This window comes from Dipteris shenzhenensis, chromosome 12 (genome assembly GCF_047967505.1).
Source record: "Dipteris shenzhenensis isolate YYH24624 ecotype China chromosome 12, Dip_SZ_1.0, whole genome shotgun sequence".
Lineage (NCBI taxonomy): Eukaryota > Viridiplantae > Streptophyta > Polypodiopsida > Gleicheniales > Dipteridaceae > Dipteris > Dipteris shenzhenensis.
The window spans coordinates 56,598,239-56,620,656 of NC_141607.1; positions in this window are offsets into that span (position 1 = coordinate 56,598,239).

Below are 22,418 nucleotides of genomic sequence, written 5' to 3' on the forward strand. Positions count from 1 at the left end.
TCCGCGGTTTGACCCCGAGGGGGCAAACGTGGAAGATGTTACTTCAGCAGGGGGTCGGTTCTTGTGTTCCGCGCCGAGGTGGAGAGTGGCTACCATCCCTCAGGTGGATCTTCACTTCTGCCCTACTCACTCAGCCCCGCTCCCCACTCGTTCGTAGCCTTCTCATGGTTTGGAGGCGGCTCCGCCTCAGTCTCATACAGTCCCCTCCTAGCTATCAGGAGGAGATCGATCGCCAGCCGCTCATCTGGAACGGTCAGGTCAGAGATGTCGAGGGCCTTTAGCTGGGGGAGAGATCACACATTAGGTGGGACGGCTGGATGCAGGGGCCAGCCCGGTCCCTTCGAGTTTGGAGGGACACGTACAGACACTTGGAGACCGCTGCTCTAGCAGTTGCAGCTGGAGGTGCCCGTGGAGCTCAGGCGAGACACACGGAGATAGACGAAGCGATTCCAGCTAGTGGTTGGCTCCACCCGAGTTTCAGATCCTCATGTCTGGTGATGACCATTGGCTAGGACAGTTCACCCCCCGTGGCATCCCACTGGTGGTTGCAGGTCGGATGGACGACACCTCTGTTTCCTTTTTCGCGGTTATGGGGGATGGCCGACTCAGGAGAGAGGCTCATCGACCCCCTACTCCCATGGCAGAGGGTTCGGATCGTAGGCCTCGTGGGGAAGGTTTGGCGGACCGATCCCAGTATAGAGCAGGATCAGCTGCAGTTATGGCGACTCTGGCTCTGGGAGGGGCGGGCCTTGTCAGAGCTTGATTGGGACCCAGGAGAGTGGAGATGGCCAGAGACTGTGACAGGTCAGGGACCCGACCTCTTTCTTCGCCTACAGCACGACATCGGGCAGGAGAGTTCTCGGGAGGATGCAGAGCCGCCCTCCCACCTAGCGGCCCAGTTGGTATGCTCAGGGCATCTCCAGGCTATTTTTGCAGGCCTTCTGGAAGGCCTTGTGGGAGAGCTGGCGGCCGCGGAAGATCTCCTGCTTCCTTTGGCTTCTCGCCCACAGAGGTCTTCCAGTGGGGAGTTGGTTGCGGCAGATTGGTCAGGATGGACGTTGTCAGATTTGTCATGAGGACGAGGAGTCACCAAAACACTGCCTGTGGAGCTGCACTCGCGCCCAGGAAGTGTGGAGGTGGACCTTCGGGATCCTTACTCGCGCAACACCGGAGTTAGGTTTGATCACTTGGGGCGTGTTTTGCTGGTGTAGCACCGCACCTGGTTTTCATCACTTGTTCAAGGCATGTCCACAGGACCCCACGTTCCTTATCACATAGGGGACGTGGGGGCCGCTCGAGAGCATTCCGCCACACCTGGCAGAGGCTAGCGTAGGATCTCAGGAGAGGCTGCCAGTCTGGGAGATTATTAGCAGCATCACAGGATGGCACATTTGGACCTCGCGCTGCGCGCAGATTCTCGGTGGCACCTCCCTTTCGACTGGCCAGGTCATGATTGACATCTGGAGTGAGATTATACACACCCTCAGAGGCCAGTGGGACCAGATACAGGGAGACTCCCAGGCTGGCCGGGAGAAGCGGAGACGTTTCCTCCGTGATGGGGACTCACAGGGCCTCTTCTTCGAGCATACTTCGTAGGGCCTTCAGTGGCGCTACTCACCACCTCTCTAGTTGTTCATTCACACTCGCCTGATCCCTCCGTGAGAGAGAGCTTTACTGTTTTGTTTCCTTTTTGGGCTGCGTCCGATTTGTGAACGCAGCCCCGTCAGTTGCAAAGATGACCTCATGTATCTTGTTTTCGAAGTAATATAATCAGCACTGTTTTTTTGGCAAAAAAAAAAAGGTGCAGTAACTTGAGGCGGCAGAACTATGGTGAAAGATCCGAGGTGACATCAACAAGTCATCAGCAAAATCACCTCGTATAGCGCATTAATCTAATTAGAGCATCTAATGATGGTACATATGTTCTTTGATTTGTTGTATTATTAAAATCATATTCTTGTAATAGAATCATGAGGGTTTTGGGCTATATATATGAACCACCTTTGATTTTTGAAGGTTACAGTTGTGGATATAGTGCGGAGTACATTGTCTTATCTGATTTTCACATTGTCATTATAGAATTGTAGTTTCTTGATGGAATAGCTTGTGCCTTTCATTAGTGTGTGTTGTAGCAAAGCCGAGGCGGGGGTTACTGCATCTATAATTCCTGTCCTTAATATTTCATTTGTGTGTGTTGTAGCAAAGCGGAGGCGGAACTTACTGAATCTATAATTCCTTTCCTTAATATAGATATTGTGTTTCTATACTTTCTTGCATTCTTGTTGTGTTGGGTTTTCGATCCACCCATCATCATACAGTCTGATGCACAATTTTTCATGGAGTCCACATTTTTAAATTACCGTGGACGTTGTTTGTTATGCAATGGAAACCCAAGTAGAATAAGTAGGAACATTGTGGTGAAAGGAGAGAGATATATGGGTAGAAAGAGAACAAAAAACACCCGTCCACAATGGGGATCATCACTATCACATTGTTGTGTATTTTCCATGTTTATGACTGAACTAACTGATCAATTTAATGTAAGTTTTGAATTCTGTCAAATCTTGAAGGAATTTCACCGTCGCGTAGAAGGGAAAAGTGTTCGGGACATCGCTAGAACCCTAGAAAGCCTAAATCCCACCACAGCGCAAATTTGGCATTCTGGTAGAATGCCCAAATTGGTGCGGTGGCGGGTTTTATGTGCTAGAATACCCAAATTCACACCGTGGTAGGTTTTAGGCTTTCTAGGGTCTTGGCGACGTTTCGGACACTTTTCCCTTTTGTGCGACAGTGAAATTCCTTCAAGATTTGACAGAAATGAACTTTCGGCACCCAAAATTGGTGAAAATGATACTAAATTGGCTAGAAATGTATTAAATTAACACAATTAAAATGATGGAGAAAATATATCATCAACGACTTAAACAAAATACAATGGAATTCATGACGAGCAATGATAACTTAAAATAAATAATAAAGACATGTAGTCATGTATCCATTTAAATATATGTTGATATATACAAAAGGCCTCACAGGCTATCTTTTCTTCTTGGCTAGTTTGAGTACATTGAGAATAGGGGCCTTTGAATCCCCTACTAGATTCCTAGATATAAATCTAGCCGCAACAGCACTAACATCCTCCTCTCCTGTGTTGCCAAAGACATAGCCGTTGCCTTGAATGCCCTGCCATGAATGTTCGATCCAAAGGCATTGATAGCAGCCAGGCGGTGTACCAAAATGACTTTGTTGGCATTTCGAGTAATGTTGGAGTATCGATAGCGCACGATAATGCCTTGCACTTCAGCATCTCCGAAGGACCTCGAGGAGAAAATTTGCTGCGAAAGACCACGATATGCTCTACAACTTTGCCAAGGTGATGGGCCATAGAATGATCTCGCCCAAATGCGCTGTGAACATTACCCCGTCGAGATGAGAATTCATTAAGCTCAAACGTGTCCTGCAATAATTCAACAAACATTAGAAGACTGACAAAACAAATTATACCAAAAGAACATATTGTTCGAACTTACCACACTATAGTGTCGTTGGCTTCTATCCCTTCCTCATTTGCAATGTTGATGGAACTAAGTGTTGTGTGATGTTCCACTTGGGAGGTGGACGCTTTCTCCTGACCTGTTTTGGAGGTGGAAGCTTCTGCATGAGAGGGTTATGCATCATATATGGACATGTCTGCATCCCTCATTGAAACCAGCGTCATCAAGAGAAACTCTTCCATTGTCTGGTCTTTGGAACCTAAAACCCCGAGATCTTTGACACTTGTGTCAACATCAAACCCCGATAGGACTCCGAGTGCCTCATCCTCTCGTAGTCCAAAGAGAACCTCTATGTCATGGAGGAATACGTACTCTTCTCCATCGATGATGAGGGGGGACAAGGACCATAATTTTGATTCTGGATCCATGGCAAATAGTAGCAGCTGATGGAGGGAGTAACTTTTGAGGACGGGAGTTTCTATGGCTCTCTAAACGTGAAAGTGAGAATGTGATGTAAAAAGGGCTCTTACCTGTTAATATATATCAAAACCCTAAAAATTAAAATTAATCATAAAATCCCCAAATTTTTTGAAAAACATTTACCATGAACTGAAAGGAGAAAACATTAAAAGAAATAACATTTTAATTTAATTGTCCATCATCTTTTGAGGCAATAACTACGATTTGGCAGACAAAAAATTAAATGCTGCACTAGTCAAACACATTGTTAGCAATCTTCAAAGTTGTAGGAGGAATGAAATTGGCACTATGCATGCACTTCTCCATATGGCAGCTGACCTTACCACCATTTAAGGTAAAGTAGAAGGACTCTGACATGCTGTCCTCCATGACCAATAGGTGTTCTCGCACATCCCTTAGAGTCCATTGTGATGTGACATTCACATTCTTGACATCTCCCTCTTCAACATCAATAGACAAACTTACCCCCGTATTGTTTGTGAAGAGAGTGGGAGAGAAGTAAGGAGTCTCACTTGCAGCTTTCTCACATACACAATAGGGGAATACACACAAAGGTGGAGGCAGAAAACAGTTTTCTCTTCTTAGTTGTAAGTAAAAGCCAAAAGAATCTCTCTTAGTACAAAAGGAATAGGTGAACCCTATATGTGGGTCTCAAACCAAACTCAGCTAACTAAGGTGGCATACTAACTAAGCCACTAACTAGAGTACATAAGGATAGTTGTCATCCAACTATTATTCATGGGCGGTGTACCAACTGCATCTGCACCTAACATGTCGGTGACATAAATGCACAATGGTCACCTTGGCATATCACGAGTGGAGCTTGATATCTCAACACTCCCCCTCGAGCTCAATCCCAATTCCTACACACCAAGTAGGTCTCTGAACTTGCGCAGCTTCTCTACACCCAATGCCTTTGTGAATAAGTTAGCTACCCGATCCTCTGTGCTGACATAAACCAGATCAATAAAACCTACTAGAACCTTCTCTCGCACATAGTGATAATGCACCTCAATGTGCTTTGTTCTAGCATGATAGACTGGGTTATTTGCCAAGTGTATACTGCTCATGTTGTCACAATAAATGACAACTGACCCATCTATAGACTGATGCATATCATAAAGTAGCTTACGCAACCAAGCTACCTCACATGCAGCCATTGCTACACCCCTGTACTTAGCCTTTGTGCTCGACAAGGCAACTGTAGGTTGTTTCTTGCTACTCCAAGTGTGCGTCACTCCCAAAAGAGAACACATATCCACTGGTCGATCGTCTATCAGAAATACTACTAGCCCAATTAGCATCAGTGTATCCATGCAACTGTATCTAAACCCCAGTCTCATAAAATAGTCCATACTGCAATGTGGACTTCACATACCTCAGTATGCGTCTAGCCGCATCCAAATTCGGTTTCCTTGGAGCCTGCATAAACTGACTTACCAACCCAACAGCATAGCTCAAATCTGGCCTGGTAATAGTCATATAAATCAAACTTCCCACTATGCGTCTGTACATAGTAGGGTCTTCCAGAAGCTCACCTGCATCTACGCTCAACTTCACATTCTGCTCCAAAGGAACTTAAATAGGCTTATAGCCTGTCATCCCATATTTGGACAGCATGTCCAATCCATACTGCCTCTGCAAAAGCCATATCCCACTTGTGGATCTAATCACCTCAATGCCCAAGAAGTAATGTAGCTCTCCCAAATCCTTCATCTCAAACTTTTGCTTCAATAGCATTTTCACATGAACGATATCTTCATCACTATCATCTGTGATGATCAAATCATCAACATAAATGACAAGTAGAATAATACCTTTCTCTGTTTTTCTCACATAAAGTGAGAAATCTGCCGTGGAAATCTGAAAGCCAATAGTGACAAGATACTATCCTATCTTGTCAGACCATGCTCTGGGTGCTTGCTTCAAGCCATACAAGGCTTTCTTCAACCTGCAAATAAACTCAGGATGAACAGCATGCACATAACCTGAGTTTCCTCTTCTTAGTTGTAAAAGCCAAAAGAATCTCTCTTAGTACAAAAGGAATAGGTGAACCCTATATGTGTGTCTCAAACCAAACTAAGCTAACTAAGGTGGCATACTAATTGAGCCACTAACTAGAGTACATAAGGATAGCTGTCATCCAACTATTATTCATGGGCGGTGTACCAACCGCATCTGCAGCTAACAAGTCGGTGACATAAATGCACAACGGTCGCCCTGGCATATGATGAGTGGAGCTCGATATCTCAACATTGTCTTCATCATAAGAGTCTAAGGGAAGCCACCAGCCATTTGTTTTCTTCCAGCACTTGTACTGAAAAGCTAAATACAACATTTGGCATGACAAATGGTATCTAATCACCACATTGTCTTTACATGCATGACATTGAAACACATCACCCTTTTGGTTGCCTGACTTGGTTCCCCAATTCATCCCAAGTAAATATTCATGAGAATTTTCATCTACACGCTTGTAGGACCACATAGTTTTTGTTCTATGCATATGTATATTCTAAAATAAAGAAGCAAAAATGTGCAGAGGCATAAACCAAGATAACCTTGCCCATTTGGATCCAAATGTAAACTTCATGCCCATGCCCACATCCTTTGCAATCTTGTCCTTGTACGATTGCAATGTCCTCGAGTCCACATTGCTGCAATCCATGTCTTGAAGTTGTGGTGGTGCAATGGTTTGCAGACGACCATAGCTTGATGATGTCGCAAGTGATGTATGTTGCATTATACCAATACACATTCTTCATTCGCAAGGAGGCCAACTTCTCATCGGCATGCATTTGCTTACCTAAATCCTCATGAATCGCAGCAATGAACTGGTTGCCATTGGCAACATCAAATCAGGCCATGAATTGCAAAGTGTAAGGAGAAATTTTGACTGAGCAAAGGAAAAAGAAGGAGCAAAAAGGTTAGATATCACCATGGTTTCCCTCCCGAGAATGCTTCTCACCATTCATTGTTTCCCATCGCCTACTTCAAATTCTTCCTCTAGTTTATCGTCACTACCAAGTGCTTAGTAATACACTACTTGTTGATCTCTCATGAAGCCTGGACTTCATTAGCCCTTGCCATACAGGAACAACCTCCATCACTGCCATCGATTGAGCCTTCCCCTATTTCGTGCCCAAGCTTGCCTCAGAAAAGAAAATCTCTAGTGCCACATCTTGAAATGCCTATAAACCTCCATCACTAAGATGAGTTGAGGGATGAATAGAGTTGCCATGCCTATCACACACTACTTTGAAAAATTGGTGAAATGGCTATTACAATCTCCACATTTGTGCATGATATATAACTCAAATAATATTGCAGGGCGACTGGGAGAAAGGCAAGATAATTCGACTTTGTCAACATCCCTTTGGCTAGGACATTGGTGCAGTTGAGCCGATGATTGTATTTTTTCTTTCTCTCTCAAAAGTCCTTTGTGGAGAGAGAAGAACTGTTGTTTAGGGACATTTCCAGGAAGGATCATGCCATGGAAATCTCCACACTATATAGGGATGTTTTTTGAATCCATTGTGGATTACATGGCCTTCGTGTTAGCAACATAAGTAGTGAAAATTCAAAGATTCTCCCCAAGGGGGCTTCCTTGCAAGTTTGTACAAAATCTATTCAATTATGATTCTATTGTTAGGAAGAGGTTTTGTGGGTTTGTAGCAAGTTTAAGTAAGAAGCATATTGTTACAAAGCGAGTTTGTAGAAAGAAATTGAGAAGGAAAATTTAAGTGCTATGGGAACACCTTGGGAGATGTCTTTTCCTATACTTCATTAATGAAAGTAAGAAGGTTTGTCATCCACTCATAGGGAGGAAAGGAAGTGTTCAAAAGAAAAGGAGGATAAGAAACGTTAAAAGGGAAGGAGACTAAGAAGCGTAAGGGAGTTCAAGAGGATTTTGTAAAAGAAGAGCAGGTTTCAGGGTTTCAACATTCAATATTAAATTTTTACTATTTTTTTATTCCCCCCCCCCTCTCTCTCTCTCTCTCTCTCTCTCTCTCTCTCTCTCTCTCTCTCTCTCTCTCCCCCTCTTTCTCCTCCCCACTTATACATACATAATTAAATTATATATTATATATATAAGATACATATTATGTTATATATATATATATATATATATATATAAAATCTCTCTCTCTCTCTCTCTCTCTCTCTCTTTGTGGCACTGCGTGTCTTTTGGCAAGGCTTCAGAATCCGTGTCTGTCCGCGCATTTATACCACATGCTAAGGAAGCAACGGTGGCATGCCATGTGGCACGCACCATGTGCCCCCCTCTACTACGTCTACCACATGTGGCACCTTGCACTCTATTGTGCAGTGCGCAGTCAGCTGCATCATCGCGCAGTGCGCCATGTGGTGTCCCTCTAATCTGCGTTTTCCCCATTGTGCCACTTCGCGCAGTGCTCAGTCAGCTGCGCAGTCGCACAGTGCTTGGCTGATCTGTCTTGTGCTGCATAGCCTCTTCTCTGCCCACCATTGTGCCATGTCAACCCGAGTCCATGCTGTGGCCTATTTCTGTCCTTCAGCCTACATAGTCTACGGGTGTTCCCTTTAATGCCATGTGTCAATCTTACAAACCCCATAGCCTAATACGCATTTATGTCGCCCCATTCGAGATTGATGGCACTATTAGTGCATCCCCGCTTTGCCTCTCTCCTCCCCCTCTCTCCCTCCCTCTCAATGACACATGGCATAGCCCAAGCTTTATTTTTATGACATGTGGCCTCCTCCCTCCTTAATATATAGTAGACTCTTCAATATCAAACAACGTGCATCCAAGAAATTCATTTATCAAGTTGCAATACGAGTGCGACTATTGAGATTCAAGTAATATGTTAGTATGTTATCGGTTCATGAGACTTATTCCCGATGCTAAAATTTGTGATGTTCTAAAACTCGATGCTGGGGGAAGGGCCCGTTCTCTCGAATTATAATTCTTTGGGGAAGCAAGCGTGCCGCCTCCCCGCCCACACTATGTGTGGTTATACTAATTATATTATATATTATCATATAAATACATTTCATTACTCATTCTTCCCCGTTTTTTATTTTTGCATAAACAAAATGTATTTGTTTTTGTGTGTTGAGGTACGCAATCGTTTTCAAAGCAGGAGCCTCTTCGCTTCCAACTTGCTATCATCTATTGCTTGACACCATAAATTGAGAACAAAAGTGAAATGGCATACCTAGCATATTCCTTATGAGAATTATCATTCGTTTGAATATTGCTTTTCAAAGAATTCTGACATTTTTAATTATTGTGAAGCAAACAAGTAAGGGGAGATAAATACATCATCAAAAGACGATGTGTATAGCGAAACATGGTTGGCCAAAATGAATTTCAGATATAACGAATCCTCACTTGTGGAAGCTGAAATGCGAGTATCATGCTTTTAAGATATAGTGAAACATGGTTGGCCAAACATTCATTATTCACATTTATAATCCATAAATAAATATGTTTTCGCTATTATTACCCGAATTCACTCTAGAAGAGGGTTTGGATATCGTGTACTATCAGAGCAATGAAGTTGCGGCCTTTGGACAAATACATAGTGTTGATCCCTTGGCATTGTGCCACTTTCAACGTTGTGGTGATAGAAGATGTGTGGTGATAATCACAACTATAATTTGCCATGAGGTGCACCTAAAATATCCACATGAAGACTTTGAAACATTGGGTGATTTGTTATAACAAGTAACATGACCCGTCTACGATGGGCTAGAGACCTGCTCAGCTGGGTCTCAAGGTTGCGATCATAGATTGCGTTTACTAAAATTTAAGGTTGCATTTATAAATCTCAATCGTTGAGGAATTTTAATAAAATTTACGAAAAACATATACATACATACAAACACTCACACAAACATACAAAACTCTCTCTCTCTCAAGATTAACCTCCTCACTTCCACACATATATACGTACATACATACATATATATGTTTCTCCCTCTCTCTCTCTCTCTCTCTCAAGCCTACAAAAAGAAATGAAAATTACATAAAAAGTTATATTATATATATATAAATATTATATTATTATATATATAATAAATATCTTATATCTTGTATGTGTGTGTGTTTTGATCTACTTCAATACGTTCTTCATGTCTCCAATCAAGTGACACATTGAAAAACCGAGCCATTTCAAACAACCTCAATTGACTATGTACCCCTAGGGATTTTCATCTCCAAAATGAAAAATCTAACCTTTGTAACAAAGATTTTGTCCTGCCCTGAGCTATGGCGTTGCCTCTCCTTTGGACCACTCATCAGCCCAGCATCTCATAGAGACCATAGCATCTAGGCTTCTCCTCAACCAAATTACCTCATCTAGCCTTGCCAAACTTCTCCTCTACTTATCTTGATTGCCCCCTTTTGACACCCATGTGTATAATGTGGAGCCATACATTCCCATCTTTGACAACACAGGCGGCCAATTGTTCAAGCTCCTATAACACAAATTATAAAAGCTAAAGCATGCCCAAACAAGAACAGCATAAAAGCTCATAATGTTTTTTGTAAATGCTTTGCTCGAAGATTGAGAGTAGACTGGGTAGCCCACCTTTTGCCCAACAAAAAAGGATTGAAGATAGCCGTTGAATACACCAACCACTACTACATCTCCAAACCAAGACAACATGTCAACCTTTTGTCCCTCCACAAATGTTTGTGTTATATTATTCAAGAAAGTCTTTGGAATGATTTCCTCACGATCCCAAAGGGTTCTCTATGCTTGCATATAAATAATGCGACATTGTAACAAATCACCCAATGTTTCAAAGTCTTCATGTGGATATTTTAGGTGCACTTGATGGCAAATTACAGTTGTGACTATCACCACACATCTTCTATCACCACAACGTTGAAAGTGGCACAATGCCATGGGATCAACACTATGTATTTGTCCAAAGGCCGCAACTTCATCTAAAGCTAAAAGCACATGAGCTAAGTATTTTCTCTCTGTCATGTAAATCAATGCACGATAAACCAAGACTCTGGAATGGCTTTACGACTGTATCGACATAAAACAAAATGCTTTTTCTTGTAAAGTGCCGTATTGGCATAAAACAAAACAATAACCAAGGCGGCTATTTCTTGAAAATTCAAGCTTTTCGTCCTAAAGTATTAAGCTCGCTTGCGAGATGGATGATAAAGCAAGTTTGCACTGCATGATAAACTCCAGCAGCATGATGGATACAAGCAACTAAGTTCATTCCTAATTCATTGTCCACCAGCAATGTCATTGCACGAAAAGGAGTGTGCGCACTGTCATGCCACCTATCCCTATGTAGGTCTAAGACCTCGAATTGTAGTCAGGCTCGAAGGAGGCGCGTTGTCACGCCATGTGTCCTCGTGGATGTTTGACACATCAAACCTGCAGTTTGGCATGGGTGGAGCAACAGTGTGGTCCCGTCAGAGCACAATACAACACATGGCGGGCGCGCGAGGATCAACCGGCAGATTATACATGTGGCGCCAAGCAGACGGTGTGCGTCACAACTAGCACGTGGCAACCAATGAGCACGAAAACGTGCATTTGAGTGAACTGGCAGACAATCAATGAGCGAAGACGACGACCATTCAGACTTGATGACATGGCACGTAGCGAGCTTGACGAGTCATCTGGGCTAGATGCGCAACCATGCGTGCGGACAGGGGCAGAGAAGACGCAATGCAGACTGCAGAGTGGAGCCTTGCAAGGGGACATCCTCTCCGTCCGTCCTCCTCTACTCTACTCTCCTCCCCCAGGATAAAAAGCCTAAAAAAATAATTATACACGTGGCATGTGGTGTTTCCCCTCAAACTGCTTCTGCTTCTTCTCTTCGTCTGCACATCATCTTCTTCATCTCCAAGCCATGGTTGCATCCTGGCACACCCTTTTCGAGAGCCTCGACCTGCCTGCAAGGGAGAAAGGCCCGATTCTTCGGAGGCTGTACGAGTCCAAATGGGGGGAAGAAAGAATTCAAGCGTTCTTCGAGGAGTGTATGAACAATGGAGGTGAGGAGGCTCTCACCTCAGCACTCCTGGAGTGGCTGCGGGGAGGAGATGACAAAATCGGGCAGCAAAAGAAGAAGGTGAAGCTCTTCTCCACGAAGGCGGACGGAGAAGACCTCGTCTTTCATGGGAGATGGCTTAATCTCACGCAATCTACCTACAGCGCAATTGTGCTTGGGAAGGGGATTTTGGTACCTTTCAAGGACGGGAGGCCTGTCCTGGATGCTCCAGGCGTCGTCGGTTTCGAGGAGGTCCTGGATGGAGAGTCCTATTTCCTGGAGTGGCTGCGGGGAGGAGATGACAAAATCGGGCAGCAAAAGAAGAAGGTGAAGCTCTTCTCCACGAAGGCGGACGGAGAAGACCTCGTCTTTCATGGGAGATGGCTTAATCTCACGCAATCTAACTTCAGCGCAATTGTGCTTGGGAAGGGGTTTTTGGTACCTTTCAAGGACGGGAGGCCTGTCCAGGACGCTCCAGGCGTCGTCGGTTTCGAGGAGGTCCTGGATGGAGAGTCCTATTTCCTTGAGGAGGGGGGAGGAGTTTCTGAAAGAGTCAAAGCTTTAGAAAACTTCAATTCAGCGGACATGAAAGCAAGTGAAGACGAGCTGGCTCTCAGCATGGCTGAGGAGCTAGCAGCCCATGGGTTTGCCAAGAACCCCGTGATTCGCACTGATCTCAGATTGCATTGCCAAGGGACACCTGACGAACAAGAATTTGATGCAGTGCTGTTGGACGACACCGACAAAGCCTTTATTGGCAGCTGCAAACACGTCGCCCGAGGGACCTCCCAAGTGGAGGACGTGGTTTGTCAAGTATCACGCTTAGTGGAGAGATCTGCCAACGTTGCAAAATATCCTTCATATTCTCCCTTCCAAGGGAGAGCAATCGGCTGTTGTCTTAGAATCGATCACATCAAAGAAGGTAAGGAGGGTGCAGTCAGATATCTTTGCTTTCGAAAAGGAGTTGGATTATTTCAGAGAAGTGGAACGGCTTTGAGTCTACAGAGGTCCCCGTACACGGGACCCCAAGCTGTGGAATATGGCTTCCTGAACCTGATAGTACGGGGGATGAAAAACCTTGCTCGCTAAACAGTTTTGTGACACTTTTGAGCTTGGCTTGCTCGCCAAACAGTTTTGTGACACTTTTGAGCTTGGGTTTTGAACCCTTCTTTTGGCAGTCCGTTCATACAAAAGGCGCTTACTATCGCTTGCTTTGTTGATGCAAGACTACACCATCTCCTTTGGGTTCTCTGCCCTGGCATAGGCCTAAAATGATTGTTATGGTTCATAAGTGAGAAATAGCGAACTACAAAGATGTGCTTATGCCCACGTTCATGCGGCATGGTAGTGAGACGGTGGTGGGCTTTGCAGGCCTGTGTTACGGTGCTTATGATGAGGCATGAGAGGCCAGTGTGCCATGTGTTTTGTCCCTTGCTGTGAGCACAAAAAGATGTACATCCATTGGTTGTTTTGTGGGGTGCTCTTGTGTGGAAGGTGCTGCGCCTTGGTTGTGAACCTAAAATGATTGTATTGCTCGAGTATGGGTTATGCCAAGAGTGAGAGAGGGTCTTGTAGTCAGGGTATCCATAGTTTGGGCTACTCATAGTACCCCTGATGTTCTGTTGGATCGATCTAGTGGAGGGGAAGGGTAGTTTGAGTTTTCCCTCTTCTCTGGGATCCTTTTCAAGGTAGCTCGAAGTGTAGCCTGATTCGGCAGATTCCTTGGTTCTTGGTAATTTACCCCTCCTTATGTGGCCTTGAGCGGTATGTTTGTCATCCATGGATCCCTTCTTATTGTAGTGAGGCATAGGTGCCTCTTGCCTTGGAGGCATGTAGTGGGGTTCCCATTGTGGCCTACTGAACATGGTTTGTGTAGCTGGATTAGGCTTGTAAATCCATAAGCACAGTAGTAGGGCTCAGTCATGCTGGGTGCTTAAGCACTCCCTGACTGAACCCCTTGTGCTTAAGCACCTTAGGCATACTCCCTGGCTCTCTATTCCTCTTGAAGATACCAGCCAGATTTGATTCGCTAGCTGGGTTTGTGATTGCCATAGGTTCCTGCCTAGTTGCATAAGTATGGTGGGGTAGCAGTAGCAGACCAGGTTCCAACCTGATGGTCCCGACTCCAAAGAGATTGGATACTCTAGAGAGCAAGCTGGACGCCAAAGCTGTAGGTGATGGGGGTGTCTTGGGGAGGTTTGTGATATCTAGGGTTTCTTAGGGGTGGCATATTTTGACGACTTTTTTGTGTGTGAAGCTGTAAGTGATGGGGGTGGGTCTTGAGGAGGTTTGTGATATCTACGGTTTCTTAGGTGTGGCATATTTGGACGGCTTCTTTTTTGTGTGGATTTAGTGTGTTTTTGTGGATTTTTATTGCTCTTTGCTACTAATCATGTTGGTAATGAGGTTTTGATGAGTAGCATATGATGTGTTATGGTGTGGTTACCTTTTCACTGGAAATTTTATGCACACACTTGTCTGCATGCACTAAGGCATGTTCTTGTGGGATTATCTATGGGTCTAGTGATTTTCTGATCCGTTGGTGAGTTGAGTGGTGAGTATGGTTCCCCTAAAGGATTGGTTAGCCATCCCATATCAGTGACGTATGAGCTTGAGTGGTTTTGTGAGGTTACATACTCTGACCTTGACATCTGTAGTAGCATGGAGTTGTCAGTTCTTCTCTCCCAACGTAAGCTCTGAGGTGGTGAAGCACTTTCATGAAGGTCTAAGTGCTATGCTTGTGGCAAGAGAGGGCATCTAGCCAAGGATTGTCGGTCCAAGAAGAAATTTAAGGACCAGGACACGGCATCAGATACATCTTCGACACAGTCTGGTGGTTCCAAGGCAGCAGTTGCCCAGAATCTCCACACTAGCTTTCTAGCACTGGTTTCAGGTTCCCCCACAAGTCACAACCACAGAGGGCATGTGAGAGGGACTACGAACTGCTTCTGGCCCTAATCAGTTGAAATTCTGGCAAGCAAAGCAAGACTGTGCAGCTATGGACCAAATGTGTTTGAGGTTTGTTGTTGGATGTAGAGATTATGGACATGGTGTGTACCGGAGTTCGTTGTTCAAGGTTCTTGGACGTGATGTGTTCCACAGATCATTATACCTCATTTGGGAACTTAGCTGACCAGGCTGGCAGGGGGCCTATAAAGGGGTTCCTCCCTTTCTCCATTCGTCTCACACGTGGCAAGTCTTGGAGTATTCTCTCTCTATCTCTGCCAGCCCTGTAGCTGATGCTTGTATCCCTAGATGTGAATACAACTGCTATTGCCTCATCTCTCTCTCTCTCTCTCTCTCCATGCTTCCACACAGCACCACTTTGATACATACATCCTTGGGGAATCTTACGTGCATGTGAATGTAATGGGAAAGAAAAGGAAAGGACTTTGAATTGTAATTTTCATGTGGGAAAAATTGGGACATGAACTTTGGTAGTTGCAAGGGGATTGATGAGAAAACTCGATCTAAGAATTGAACCTCTTATTCTAGGGGTTTTGTATTCCTGAACTGAATGGTATTATTACATGAATGTGTCTCGTGAGCATGGTATGAAATGCAATGCAAATTATCTCTTTGACAATTTATGGATGTGGAGATAAAAACCTCCCAAAACAAGACCAAGACGTTCAAACTTTGATGCAATCAAACCAATGGTCATAAAAACATTCTTTTCTCAATGAAATCGTTTTAACCAATATGAGACCATATTTAAGGGATGATTAGCTTGATCATCTTGTCAAGTGTGTTCCGGATTTTCATGGCAAAGAAGTTTGAGGTTTAAACCTCGTCAATAGCTTACCACGTTGGGAAAAGTCATAAGCTTGTGGTGATTTGGAAGTTTGTATGTGTGGTGATATACCAAGTGTTGTCAGCGGGATTACTTACTACAATGACAATGACGTGTGTGTGTGTGTGTGGAGCAACTTACAATAATAGGATATATACTTTCCCCCATTCAAGAACCCCGGCATACTTTGTGTGGTTCAGCTAACCCTATATTACTATCTAGGCTCATAGTCTCTTTGGACTGTGAGCTCACTGGTGAGCCATCAAATGAGTGAAAGCAGTCCACAAGCTAATATCCTATGAGTGCACTTTTGAACTGCCAATATCCTAGGAGCCAAGCCATAGGCAAACTCTTGCCTTGCCAGCACCACCTAATCCTTCAAACCAGCAACCATGAACACTGCACATCTTAAAATGTATAGAGTTCATGAACCACCCGTCTTGCCACCACAAGCGCCACCACCTAGGGTGATGACGATCAAGCAAGTGGTCACATCGAGAAGTGGTCCTTGTAGATCAATATGAAAGACTCCAAATCTTTTGAGCTATGTTTAAGTTGGCAATTACCTACTCAGATGGGTTAAGCCCACAATTGAACCCACCACCTATCACTTTTACACATCACCATGGGAGGCGGCCACCTCTTCCAAATTCAAAATTGGAATTGCTCCCTCCTACGTCCTTCTCTGCTCCCACCATCCTCCTCCTCCTCCCTCTTGCTGCACGCATGTCCTTCTCAAACTCCTCCACCTGCTGCTGGCCCCTCCGTCGTTGCCTCCTCTCTCCCCCCTCATTATTTCTCCCTTTGATGCTTGCTCATGTGTGCTCCGCCGCCCTCTTTCTTATGCGTGCTTCTCCTCCCCCCTACTTCTATCGCGTGCTCCTCCTCTTGCTCATGCTTGCTCCTCCTACCTCTTTCTCATGCATGCTTCTCCTCCCTCTTGCTCATGCATGCTATCAGTGCATCTGGGACTACAGTTGCTGTGGGGTAACTCTCATGCCCTCTCTGTTCTTCTTTAGTTGTGAACTTACTTGGCAACTGATAATTCAAGGTAGTCTATTGCCATTTCTAGATTCAAGGTAGTCTATTACCATTTCTAAATTCTCCCTTGGTTGGGGGACGGGGCCCTCAGTGGGTACAGGGACCCAATCAGTTGTCAACTCCACTCTCTCTCTACCCTCATCTCCTTTCTCTCTCTATGGTAAACAATGCTAATTCCTCGCTAAAGGTTTAAATAAGGTCTTGCTGTGAATTACACGATTAGATTACCGTTGCATGTTACGATCAGATTACCGTTACAGTTCGAGATTGATGGGAATGTGCGCCAGGAAACTGGGACAGAGGAAGAATCGAGTGGTTCGAAGGAGGATGAGGAGTAATAGCAGTAATGCTAGTTTAGCTTGTATATATTTAGCATACTTTCGGCAATTTTTCCATTTTGTATATTTATTTAACATACCCTCTTTTGAAGGGAAATTGTTAAGCAATATTTAGAGTTCATACATCTTGTAATAAAACACTAATAGTGGGGCAGAATGGGACTGACACAAGCCCCATTCTGCCCCACAATTTTTTTTAACCTCTGCACAGTGTCGGTATATTACCAGTGTCGGTATATACTGACAATCATACCGACCCTATTACCAACACATCTTTTTCGACGCAAATACCGACTCTTTTGCCGCTGCAAATTTTTTTTTCCAATGTAAAGTATGTCGGTATTTTTTTCGAAAACTGCCCCATACCTTGTAGTGCATTTTACATAGAATTCTATGGATCCCTTAGCATGTGGAGTACCCAAGGAATGAATAAATCTCATTATCGAGCAAAATGTTCTTATTTCAAGAATGCTCGACATGGAGGTGGATTGACACATAGAAATGCCTTACAAGAAATGTTTGATTGGTTTTATAGATATTCTTATATCAAAGGAAAAAATACAAAATCTCAAATTGCACAAGTTGTGTGCAATTTAAACGAAGAAAAAAAACAAGAAATTTGAAAAAAAAGGTGTGGGTGGATCAAAACATGTGGCTTATGTCAAGGAAGGCAATGGGTTTAAGCATGAATGCATATCACTTTTGTAATCAAAATTTCAATTATATTGGTCAACTAATTGTTTCTATTTTTGGAATATTAGGTCATTTTCAGTGTGTGTTTTTACATATAAATAGGAGGTGTGGGATGATGTTCCCACATTTCATTTTCGTGTTAACCTTGGAGTGTTGGGACTTTCTAGCATGTACTCCCTATGTTTCCCATATCATGGGGGTAAACAACACTTCTAGAGTATGGCCTAAGGGAAAACCTAGATGACAATACATTCTTGGATATAAATCCCCCCAACCTACCTCCGCATTCAAGATGTCTATGGGGCTAAATCTAGTTCTTCTAAAGCCTCAAACACTCACCCCCAACACGAAGAAGCCCCAAGCCAATTCTCTTCACCACCACACTAGCCCTTCAAAGAACCACCCTTAGAAGATTCTAAAGTAGCTCCAACCCATCCAGGACCAAATCAAATTCTTCCAAGGAAGAAGAGGTTTAAATTTTTCATGTCATTAGATTAGGAAGCGGGGTCGAGCCATGAAATAGAAGGCATGAAAGAAAATGGCTATAATATTATGGTAGATTGTAAAATCTCGCAAACCAGTTTCTTCTTAGAAATGACTTAATCAATATTTAACAATTGTTCATGAAGATCTTGGATCTCCATAACATGATTAACCATGTTGTTACGTTTCTCTCACCTTCATGCATTTCAAGTCTCTCAAAATATCTTTTGAAATACACAAGTATGGCCTCATTTTTGTTGATCAAGCTCAATGCATTTTCATACATGAGATGCCGGGGTGACTGTTGTGCATTTATGTCACCGCCTTAGTTGGTTGCAGGATACGCCATGAATAATAGTTGTATGCCAACTATCTTTGTGTACTCCAGTTAGTGGCTTAGTTAGCATGCCACATTAGTTAGTTTGGGTTTGGTTTGTGAACGACATATAGGGTTCCTCTACACTTTTGTAAGTGTGTCTTCTTTGGATTTCTCAAGTAAGAAGAAGAAAAAAGTTTTCAACCTCCACCTTTGTGTGCCTTCCCCCTTTGTTTTGTGTGAGAAAGAAAGCCACAAGTGAGACCCCTCCTCTTTCTCCCACTCTCTTTACATGGTATCATATCTCATTTCATAGTGAGGAGCTCAATGAAGTAAGATATCTTGGTAAAAGGAGTTATGTTTGCTTTCCTTTTTGGGTTTGGGAGAAAATCTATGCAGGTAGCACATTAGGAGAGTGCAAGAGCACACTATCTTAGAAAGAGATGCTCTTCATAATGCAATGAGAGGGCAGTATATGCTTTGGGTAATGAAAAATCCATTGGTATTGATAAAATTTTGATTCAAGGCCGTTTTAGGCCCCGTTTTGCTATCTGAAGTTTTCTGCATGCATAGAGAAAGTGCTATATTTAGGCTGTGCAACCAAGTTATGTTGTTTTGTGCAAAGTTATCATAGAAAATCATTGTATGCCTATTTTGAAAAGATATTGGGGGTGATAGAATTCAGATCATTGCATGTTTATGAAAAAACGTCTCACGAAAAGTGATTATGTTTGGTAGCATACAACTTTTGCCAGTTTTGAAGATATTGTTTATGTGAGGCAGAAGCTATGAATTTGGACTTTTAGACTATTTTTGTAGGTTCCTATAATGGCATTTGACAATTTCTAATGGACAAAGGCTACTGGGGAGATGAGTAGGAACCTACTCTTCATAATGCCCCCACCCAATAATGGTTGTAGGCATTTAAGACCTGGCATGAGAAAGCCAACAAAATTATGTAGTGGCTAGCTCTTAGCATTTCAGATCCTATGATTGTGCATATTTAGGATGCAAAGACACCAAAAGAGGCATGGGATAATTAGACAAGGATGTATAATACGAATACGCACAAAAATGCAGTTCAAGCAGGAGTTGCATACTGTACAGAGAGAAAATATGAGTAATAATTACTACCACATGAAAGTTAAAAATCTTGCAAATGCACTTGCTTTCATTGGAGCACAAGTGGAAGATGATGATTTGGTGTCTGTGACCTTGAACGGTCTTGGGAAGGACTATGCCCAATTTCAAACATCCATTAGTGTCTATGAGAATTTGTTTAATTTTTAGCAATTGATTGCTCTTTTTATTGTTGAGGAGTAGAGAAATGGAGGTGCATCATCTTCAAGAACCTCAAATGAATTTATCTTCTACTTAGATGCAAGTAGAGATAGAGCCAAAGGTAGAGGAGACTTATTTAGTGGTCGTGGAAGAAATCAAAGTATGTAGCAAAGTCATCCTATGCAAGTGGAAGTGGTAGTTCTAGAGGCAGGGGGAGCCAAAGAGGCCATGGTCAATGGCAAAGAGGCTAAAGTGCAAATAGCAGCATTGTGGGTGCTCTTATTGTGGAAAAAGGGCTAGATTGTCACATAAAAGAAAAAATGATCTTAAATTTGGAAAATTGCAGCAAGGGAACTATGATTCAATAAGTGAAGATAGAAATGAGCATTTGTTTATGATGCAACACAAAATATATTTTGCTACTACATGAGATGCAACTAGTAAATGATGTTTGATATGTTGACTTTGGTGCATCCAACCATATGACTAGTCACGCAAAGTGGTTCAAGGATGCAATAAAGCAAGATAGACTAAGTGCATCAAATTGCATAGCTTGGAAATGTGCCTTTGTCTATTTAAGATGGCAAGACAAAAAATTTGACAAATTTCACTACTAGACCACGAGCATTTTCCGACGTTTGTTATCAATATTTTGCGAGTGCGAAAGTGTTGGTACGGGGTGCGGGTTGGACTTAGAGTTGATTAACGTCGGTATATATCGACACTAAATAAACGTCGATATATAACTATGCTCAAAAAATGTCCCTCGGTATATATCGGATAGCGCTAGTGTCGATATATATCGACACTGTGCGTTAAACATACCCACGTCCTCTCCCACGATGCCTCACTTTGCCTCACTTTTCTCTTCACCTCACCTTGCATTCCATCACTTCGCATTTCGCTTTTCATCCTCTCCACAAAATCTCAATCCTCTCCACTTACAAGAACCTCCCATCCCTCCATCAAGAAGCTGCATCTCTCTCAAGCTCCCTCTCCCTCTCCATCAATCTCCCTCCCCTCTCCCTTTCCCTCTCCCTCAAGCTAAACTTCTCCATCAAGCTCCCTCTCCCTCTCCATCAATCTCTCTTCCCTCTCCCTTCCCCTCTCCCTCAAGCTAAACTTCTCCATCAAGCTCCCTCTCCCTCTCCCTCTCCATCAAGCTCTCCAAGTAAGTTTTTTCCTTATGCGATGAATTTTTTTAATGACATTTAGCTTTGCTTGGTTGCTTTGTCTTTTGGTTTTTGTCCTTTCCCTTTTCCATGTCCCATTCCCCCTTCCCCTTCCCATGTCCCCTTCCCCTTTCCAAATCCCATTCACCTTCACCTTCCCCTTCCCCTTCCCATGTCGTGTTCCCCTTCCCCTTCCTAATCCCAAATCCCATTCTCCTTTCCCAAACCCATTCCCCTTCCTATGCCCATGCTCCTTCCCCAATCCCCTTCCCATTCCCCTTCCCATGTCGTGTTCCCCTTCCCCTTCCTAATCCCAAATCCCATTCTCCTTTCCCAAACCCATTCCCCTTCCTATGCCCATGCTCCTTCCCCAATCCCCTTCCCATTCCCCCTTTCCATATCCCGAACTCATTCCCCTTTCCATTTCGATGCCCCTTTCCCTATCCCCCTTCCCCTTTCATATTCTCCCTTCCCATTCTCCCTTTCCGATTTCACCCTTCTCCTTCCTTCCCCATTCCCATTCCCCTTCCCCATCCCTTTCCTCTTCCTCCTTCCTCTTTCCCTTTCCTCCTTCCTCCATCTTTCACTTTCCCCTTTCCCCATCCTCTTTCCCTTCTCTTTTTCTCCAATGCTTCCCTCACTCTCATCTCTCCTCTCTCCTCTCATGCATTTCGTTCTTGTTTTGTTTTGTAGAAATCCACCATCAACAAACGACACCTAAATTTTTTCTTAATATAGAGGTAATTTAAGTGTTTGCTTTCTTTCACATGCAGTTATATGTGTTTCATAGAATGACTACCTTGGGTGTTTGAATAGAGGGGAAGCAATTCAATTGATCCTTTTTTTTTGGACATATGTTCAAGAAGGGGAAAGCAAACCAACATTTGCACCCTCATGAGTATGTTATAGCTTGAAATAATATTTGAATCCCTATTCAAATAGTTGGTAAGTGACATAGATGCTCACTTGTTCAACACGTCAAACATATTAAGTAGTGAATATGGTGATACACTTATGAAAATAAGAGTTAGGGGCTGCATTTATTTGTTTTTGAATAAATTTATTAGCAATTGTGATGTTCATATTGCAAGTTACTACCAATGCTCTTTGGACACCTAAGGTCTAAAAGGATCTAGAACTTGTCGTACACTTCAACAAATCCTTTGTTTATTATCAATATGGCTTTGAACAATGAGTATGTTTGGCGTTTCGATTTGTTTTGATTTTTTGAAAGTAGAAGCCAAACCAAGTTTAGCAAGATTTTATATTCTTTGAGTTTGTAGGCACTAGATAAAAGGCCTCATAACAACTCCAAAATAA